Genomic DNA, 7,624 nt, shown 5'->3' on the forward strand with positions numbered 1-7,624 from the left:
ATTTCATACTTAGGACTGCAATATGAAATTGTGTTGCAATCCTCTAAAATTTTATTTAATTTATTTATAGGTAAAGAACAGAGCTTGGTTAATAGATAATGTCTGCCGTTGTTTTTTGAAATAGAAATTAGGTCCGAAATATTTGTATGGTTGGTCCGAAATTTTCTTTGATTGCGATTTTTTCTACGCCCATGAGAACGGTTTTTACGAACAGTTTTAGAAACTATATCCAAAATGTTAACATAATCTGTTCTTGATATATTACCAATTCCCATGATATTATCTTTAAGACCGAGAGGGTAGACTGTCTGTAATTTTTTAATCCAATTTAATTCAAATATTTTCCGTGATCGTACAAACTTTGAATGAGATTCACCAGGCTGCTTATTTACTACTTCTAAAGGTTGAACTGTTAAATATTTAATAGGATGATTGTGCTTTTTAAGATGTTGATAAATGATACTTTTGAATTTATTGGGTCTTTTAAAACGATACAGGTGTTCTTGCGTGCGTTTAGATAAATATCGTCCAGTTTCACCTGCGTACTGAATACCGCATCCCGGTTTGTTTCATGTGAGTAAATAAATAATACTGTTTGTTTTTCAAGTTATATCAGTTTCAAAATTTTAAAGAAAATGTGCGACCATTAAACGTAGACCTTACCGTATTGTTGGTGGAAAGACGGGGACATGTAAGTCATTTTTTTGGCATGACACTTATCGATAGAACGGTAACCACGATTTTATTGTTAAAAATGTTAGCGATGGTAGTATTTTTAGATAAGCGATTTTGAAGATTTAGACGTGTAGATACCCTTTGAACGAGTTTAGTATTTAATATTTTTCAAATTCTAAGCTTCATATTTGTTTTTTGTTATGTGGATTTTATTAGAAAGGAGCAAAGACTGGCGTCCAGAATATGAACCAGCACACAATGAATTAAATTATGTGAATATGATAAAACTGTTCGGCTAAAGACGTCAAACGCTATCCGTCATAAATTACCCGAAAAATAAAACAAAAGATAGGGTATATCAGGGTAGCGACTGACGTCTGACTAAATAGAAGAATGGGGCTGAATGTGAAATACTACTTTTTGATAAATATTCCTAAAGTAATGAACATAGAGAAGTTTTCGCTCGGACACACACTCCATAATCTAGTATATTATAAGAGCATAAACCTGAAGCACGGGGAGGCACTCTACTGTCTCCACACGGCACTAAAGACAAACTCTGTAAAAAATAAAATTGAGAATGGAAATGGGGAATGTGTCAAAGAGACAACAACCCGAACATAGATCAGACAACAGCCGAAGGCCACCAATGGATCTTCAATGCAGCGAGAAACTCCCGCACCCGGAGGCGTCCTTCAGCTGGCCCCTAAACAAATTTGTATACTAGTTCAGTGATGATGGACGTCATACTAAACTCCAAATTATACACAAGAAACTAAAATTAGAAATGATACAAGACTAACAAAGGCCAGAGGCTCCTGACTTGGGACAGGCGCAAAAATGCGGCGGGGTTAAACATGTTTTTTGAGATCTCAACCCTCCCCCTATACCTCTAGCCAATGTAGAAAAACAAACGCACAACAGTACGCACAGTAAAACTCAATATTGTGTCCAAATTTGCCCCAACTGTTCAGGGTTCTACATGTACCTCTGCGGTCGTATCAGGCTGTGCTCAGCGAAGCATTTTATTATGGTTTGTTCTTATATTGGAATATTCTACCATAGCACTGCTTACATGTTTAACCCCTCATTCTGTATGAGCCTGTCCCAAGTCAGGAGCCTGTAATTCAGTGGTTTTCGTTGGTTGCAGTGTTACATATTTGTTTTTCGTTCATTATTTTGTACATAAATTAGACCGTTAGTTTCAGTCTCGTTTTAATTGTTTTGCATTTGTCATTTCGGGGCCTGTATTTACAGCTTTGCTCATTGTTAAATGCCGTACTGTGACCTATAGTTGTTAATTTCTGCCGGTGTCATTTGGTCTCTTGTGGAGAGTTGTCTCATTGGCAATCATTCCACATCTTTTTTTTTGACAAGACTGCGACTTTTGTCGCAAAAGTGACTCAAGAGTAACAGAAGTTAAGAACTATCGAACAGTTGAAATACAACGACCTGGTGACACGTTCAAAGAAGCATTGCAGTTAGAATGCAAATTTCCTGTCATCAATTCGTTAATGTTGTACAAAAATATGTGCACAACGGAAACATATAAATTTAAGGTTTTATTTAAAATGTTGCCATTTTATAATCATATATGCCTATTATGATTCCTATTTAAATATGTGCATGGCTGTAATTAATACGCGTTAGTTAGTAAACAAAACTGTATTGACCTTTTAATTTTAGAATAATAGAGTTCAAATATATAAACATTCATGTTATAACTTATTGTCATTTTGACGTAAATGTTTTAAACCAATGGCAAGATACGATTTATTTTTCAATAACCTCTGATATTTACTCAATTGATATGGTAAAATTCCAACAGGTTCGAATAAGATCTTCCCAGCATATTATCATTGGTTTCCCTCCCCTTACTTATATTCCCCTCACTTGACATATGGAACGGGGACCCAGTTATTTCCCCCATTGAAACGCATTGAAAATCATAGTAAATAAATGGGGTGCTGTCCAATAAATAATTTTGATAGCCACCTTGGGACTTCTGTTTCACGTTAGGCATTTGTTTCGAAGTTTCTAAGTGCAATCTCAGTGCCTCATGACCGGCATTCCGTTGCACAATTTTGTTTTGATTGACAACAGGGTAGGTCGGTCTACTTCCGGGGAAGAATAAAGGCTAGAATTTAGGCAATTTACTCTATGTACCTACGCCAGATTACATTTAAATCAATCAAAATTTTTACAGAAATTCAAGCTAGAAAGCCTACCCATTCAAATAAATCTACATTCAGTTACAGAACTTGTGTAATAATAAAACTACACCATTTTAAATAAAAGTTATATATTTTTTTTAAGAACTACATTCGTGGGTACCGGACTGGTTGCCGTAACTGGGATCCTATTCCTGTCAGACTTTAATTTTTTTTCCAGACTTTAAACTGCACTTTTAAAATAAAGATATACATCTCAGTAGTTATTGTGCAAAGTTTCAATAGATTTGATCCAACAGTTACAGAGTTATTGATCCTTATCTATGACATCTCAAATACCAGAAAATTGATCGGATAAAATCATAAATTCATGAAGAAAATATGCTTAAAATCAGCAAAACTTTTTTATTTTAAAAGATATTTACATTCTGTAAATTGCACATGGTAGATAAATTCATTTTTGATATGGAAATCTAGTTAAAAAAGAAATTCTGCTGAAAAAAAATTAATAATAATTATTTTTTTAATTAAAAAAAAAAATCTTATAAGAATTACATATGCAAAGAAGCATACCCCATAACAAGGGTATAAATCATGAGACTTAGTCTTCAAACAGTCAGCTAAGTTCATTTTATATACAATGGAAAAGGCTAGATGCAGAGAAGTTCTCACTTGTAGCTAAAACCAGTCAAGACGGCACCTCCTACAGTTTAACAAATGTCGAGGGAAATCCTGGATTTGCCTGAATGCTTAATGCTACTGTGCGTTGTTATACTTGTGACTGCTCTAAATGTCCCACTAGTTCATACGTGTGTGGTGGTGGACACTCAAACTGTTGGTGGCTCATAGGAGATCCATGTACTTGGGTCCAAACAAGTTAACCAACCTGAATATGGATAACAAAGACAAGTTAATAATGTAGGAACTTTTAAAAATGAAACCTAGCGAAGAAGCATTAATGAAAATGAAATTTAATCATAACACTCAAAAAGGTGAATCTGTTTACAGAGCACTAAGTGTTTCCTTACCAAAGAATATGAACTTTTCTAGAAATTTGAAGGGAGGGAGGGAGGGCATCATCAATAATTCACACTTTGAATAATGGTACAGCTTATTCCTTGTGACAAAAAGCAGAATGTATTGGTTTTAAAATCTCAAAAGGTTCATTAAAACACTTCGACCAGATGTAAAGGGAGTGTGAACGGAACAAAGTAAACCAAAATACTCCAGAAAGGAAAAAGAAAAATTTACAACGCACCGGACAGAAGACTAAGGTTCATGTGGAAGAAAAGGATCGAAGTAAACGTACAGATAGATATAAAAAAGGGCAACCTGATCCAAAACTTGATGCTGCATTTGTAAAAGCATAATGGACGATCATTCATATGGTAGAGTAATACCTGCTAAGAAGAATATACATACCAGAAGCTGTTCTTCAAAAGTTCCAAAATCAAGGAAGATATAGCTGCATTCATCTACTGCTGAAAAAGATACAGACAAAATTAACGGTCCTTTTAAGGACCACCAAAATCTTTAAAAAGGAGTCTAAAATTGTTGTATTCAGTTAAAATTGTTTATATAAGCTATAGCCCTACCCCTTATATATCTTCCAAAAAAATCCAGGCCCAAATCTTTAAAATTGGAGAGCCCCTGGCAAAATTTTCTGAGTTTACAAAATATTCTGTCGTTATTTATGTGATGCGGCTCTTCAGTAATGTGAGCCGCATTCCCACACAAACTTTTATGACACATAAAATGGCATAAAGTGTTTTATTTGATATTTAAAACTTATCAAAAACTAATTAAAAACCATAAAACTGAATCTATGGGCTTTTTTCTTTTTCCAGGTCCCAGAAATAGGATACTGGAAAGAAATAAGCCCATATTTTCCATCTTTTGTTGTCCCCTGATCCCATATAAGACATTTGTTATTTCTTGCCAGGTGGCTCTTTTCTAATATTCTTTGCTGATTTTTTTCGAAAAATCCCTCCATTTTAACTTACAAGTGTATGAATACATAATACCATCAAAATGACCTTACTGTAACCCCTTTTGAAACTTTAAATTGAAAAACAAACTTTTTAAAAATTTCATAAATTTAAATTTCAATTTAATTTAAAAAGTTTAATTCAAATTTTAAAAATAATTACACCATTGTTTTCCTTATTGAAATTTGAAGTTGCTGGCCAAATTTCATCTATGTAACTCCACAAATAAGCTTACAATTGCAGATTGAAGTGTTCAAAATATGCCCTCTGACAGGAACGGGGACCCAGTTATTTCCCCCATTGAAACGCATTGAAAATCATAGTAAATAAATGGGGTGCTGTCCAATAAATAATTTTGATAGCCACCTTGGGACTTCTGTTTCACGTTAGGCATTTGTTTCGAAGTTTCTAAGTGCAATCTCAGTGCCTCATGACCGGCATTCCGTTGCACAATTTTGTTTTGATTGACAACAGGGTAGGTCGGTCTACTTCCGGGGAAGAATAAAGGCTAGAATTTAGGCAATTTACTCTATGTACCTACGCCAGATTACATTTAAATCAATCAAAATTTTTACAGAAATTCAAGCTAGAAAGCCTACCCATTCAAATAAATCTACATTCAGTTACAGAACTTGTGTAATAATAAAACTACACCATTTTAAATAAAAGTTATATATTTTTTTTAAGAACTACATTCGTGGGTACCGGACTGGTTGCCGTAACTGGGATCCTATTCCTGTCAGACTTTAATTTTTTTTCCAGACTTTAAACTGCACTTTTAAAATAAAGATATACATCTCAGTAGTTATTGTGCAAAGTTTCAATAGATTTGATCCAACAGTTACAGAGTTATTGATCCTTATCTATGACATCTCAAATACCAGAAAATTGATCGGATAAAATCATAAATTCATGAAGAAAATATGCTTAAAATCAGCAAAACTTTTTTATTTTAAAAGATATTTACATTCTGTAAATTGCACATGGTAGATAAATTCATTTTTGATATGGAAATCTAGTTAAAAAAGAAATTCTGCTGAAAAAAAATTAATAATAATTATTTTTTTAATTAAAAAAAAAAATCTTATAAGAATTACATATGCAAAGAAGCATACCCCATAACAAGGGTATAAATCATGAGACTTAGTCTTCAAACAGTCAGCTAAGTTCATTTTATATACAATGGAAAAGGCTAGATGCAGAGAAGTTCTCACTTGTAGCTAAAACCAGTCAAGACGGCACCTCCTACAGTTTAACAAATGTCGAGGGAAATCCTGGATTTGCCTGAATGCTTAATGCTACTGTGCGTTGTTATACTTGTGACTGCTCTAAATGTCCCACTAGTTCATACGTGTGTGGTGGTGGACACTCAAACTGTTGGTGGCTCATAGGAGATCCATGTACTTGGGTCCAAACAAGTTAACCAACCTGAATATGGATAACAAAGACAAGTTAATAATGTAGGAACTTTTAAAAATGAAACCTAGCGAAGAAGCATTAATGAAAATGAAATTTAATCATAACACTCAAAAAGGTGAATCTGTTTACAGAGCACTAAGTGTTTCCTTACCAAAGAATATGAACTTTTCTAGAAATTTGAAGGGAGGGAGGGAGGGCATCATCAATAATTCACACTTTGAATAATGGTACAGCTTATTCCTTGTGACAAAAAGCAGAATGTATTGGTTTTAAAATCTCAAAAGGTTCATTAAAACACTTCGACCAGATGTAAAGGGAGTGTGAACGGAACAAAGTAAACCAAAATACTCCAGAAAGGAAAAAGAAAAATTTACAACGCACCGGACAGAAGACTAAGGTTCATGTGGAAGAAAAGGATCGAAGTAAACGTACAGATAGATATAAAAAAGGGCAACCTGATCCAAAACTTGATGCTGCATTTGTAAAAGCATAATGGACGATCATTCATATGGTAGAGTAATACCTGCTAAGAAGAATATACATACCAGAAGCTGTTCTTCAAAAGTTCCAAAATCAAGGAAGATATAGCTGCATTCATCTACTGCTGAAAAAGATACAGACAAAATTAACGGTCCTTTTAAGGACCACCAAAATCTTTAAAAAGGAGTCTAAAATTGTTGTATTCAGTTAAAATTGTTTATATAAGCTATAGCCCTACCCCTTATATATCTTCCAAAAAAATCCAGGCCCAAATCTTTAAAATTGGAGAGCCCCTGGCAAAATTTTCTGAGTTTACAAAATATTCTGTCGTTATTTATGTGATGCGGCTCTTCAGTAATGTGAGCCGCATTCCCACACAAACTTTTATGACACATAAAATGGCATAAAGTGTTTTATTTGATATTTAAAACTTATCAAAAACTAATTAAAAACCATAAAACTGAATCTATGGGCTTTTTTCTTTTTCCAGGTCCCAGAAATAGGATACTGGAAAGAAATAAGCCCATATTTTCCATCTTTTGTTGTCCCCTGATCCCATATAAGACATTTGTTATTTCTTGCCAGGTGGCTCTTTTCTAATATTCTTTGCTGATTTTTTTCGAAAAATCCCTCCATTTTAACTTACAAGTGTATGAATACATAATACCATCAAAATGACCTTACTGTAACCCCTTTTGAAACTTTAAATTGAAAAACAAACTTTTTAAAAATTTCATAAATTTAAATTTCAATTTAATTTAAAAAGTTTAATTCAAATTTTAAAAATAATTACACCATTGTTTTCCTTATTGAAATTTGAAGTTGCTGGCCAAATTTCATCTATGTAACTCCACAAATAAGCTTACAATTGCAGATTGAAGTGTTCAAAAT

General features: G+C 33.5%; 1 long non-coding RNA gene across 1 annotated transcript; it reads right to left on the minus strand.

Moving 5' to 3' along the window:
• Window positions 1-3,236: 3,236 nt before the first annotated feature.
• LOC127703861 (uncharacterized) lies at window positions 3,237-6,920 on the minus strand. The gene is made up of 4 exons (XR_007983091.1): window positions 6,799-6,920; window positions 6,049-6,262; window positions 4,269-4,327; window positions 3,237-3,732 (listed from the first exon to the last, which is right to left on the minus strand). It is a non-coding gene; the product is annotated as an uncharacterized LOC127703861 (long non-coding RNA).
• Window positions 6,921-7,624: the final 704 nt, after the last annotated feature.

Source organism: Mytilus californianus, unplaced genomic scaffold (genome assembly GCF_021869535.1).
Source record: "Mytilus californianus isolate M0D057914Y unplaced genomic scaffold, xbMytCali1.0.p SCAF_53, whole genome shotgun sequence".
Taxonomy (NCBI): Eukaryota; Metazoa; Mollusca; class Bivalvia; order Mytilida; family Mytilidae; genus Mytilus; species Mytilus californianus.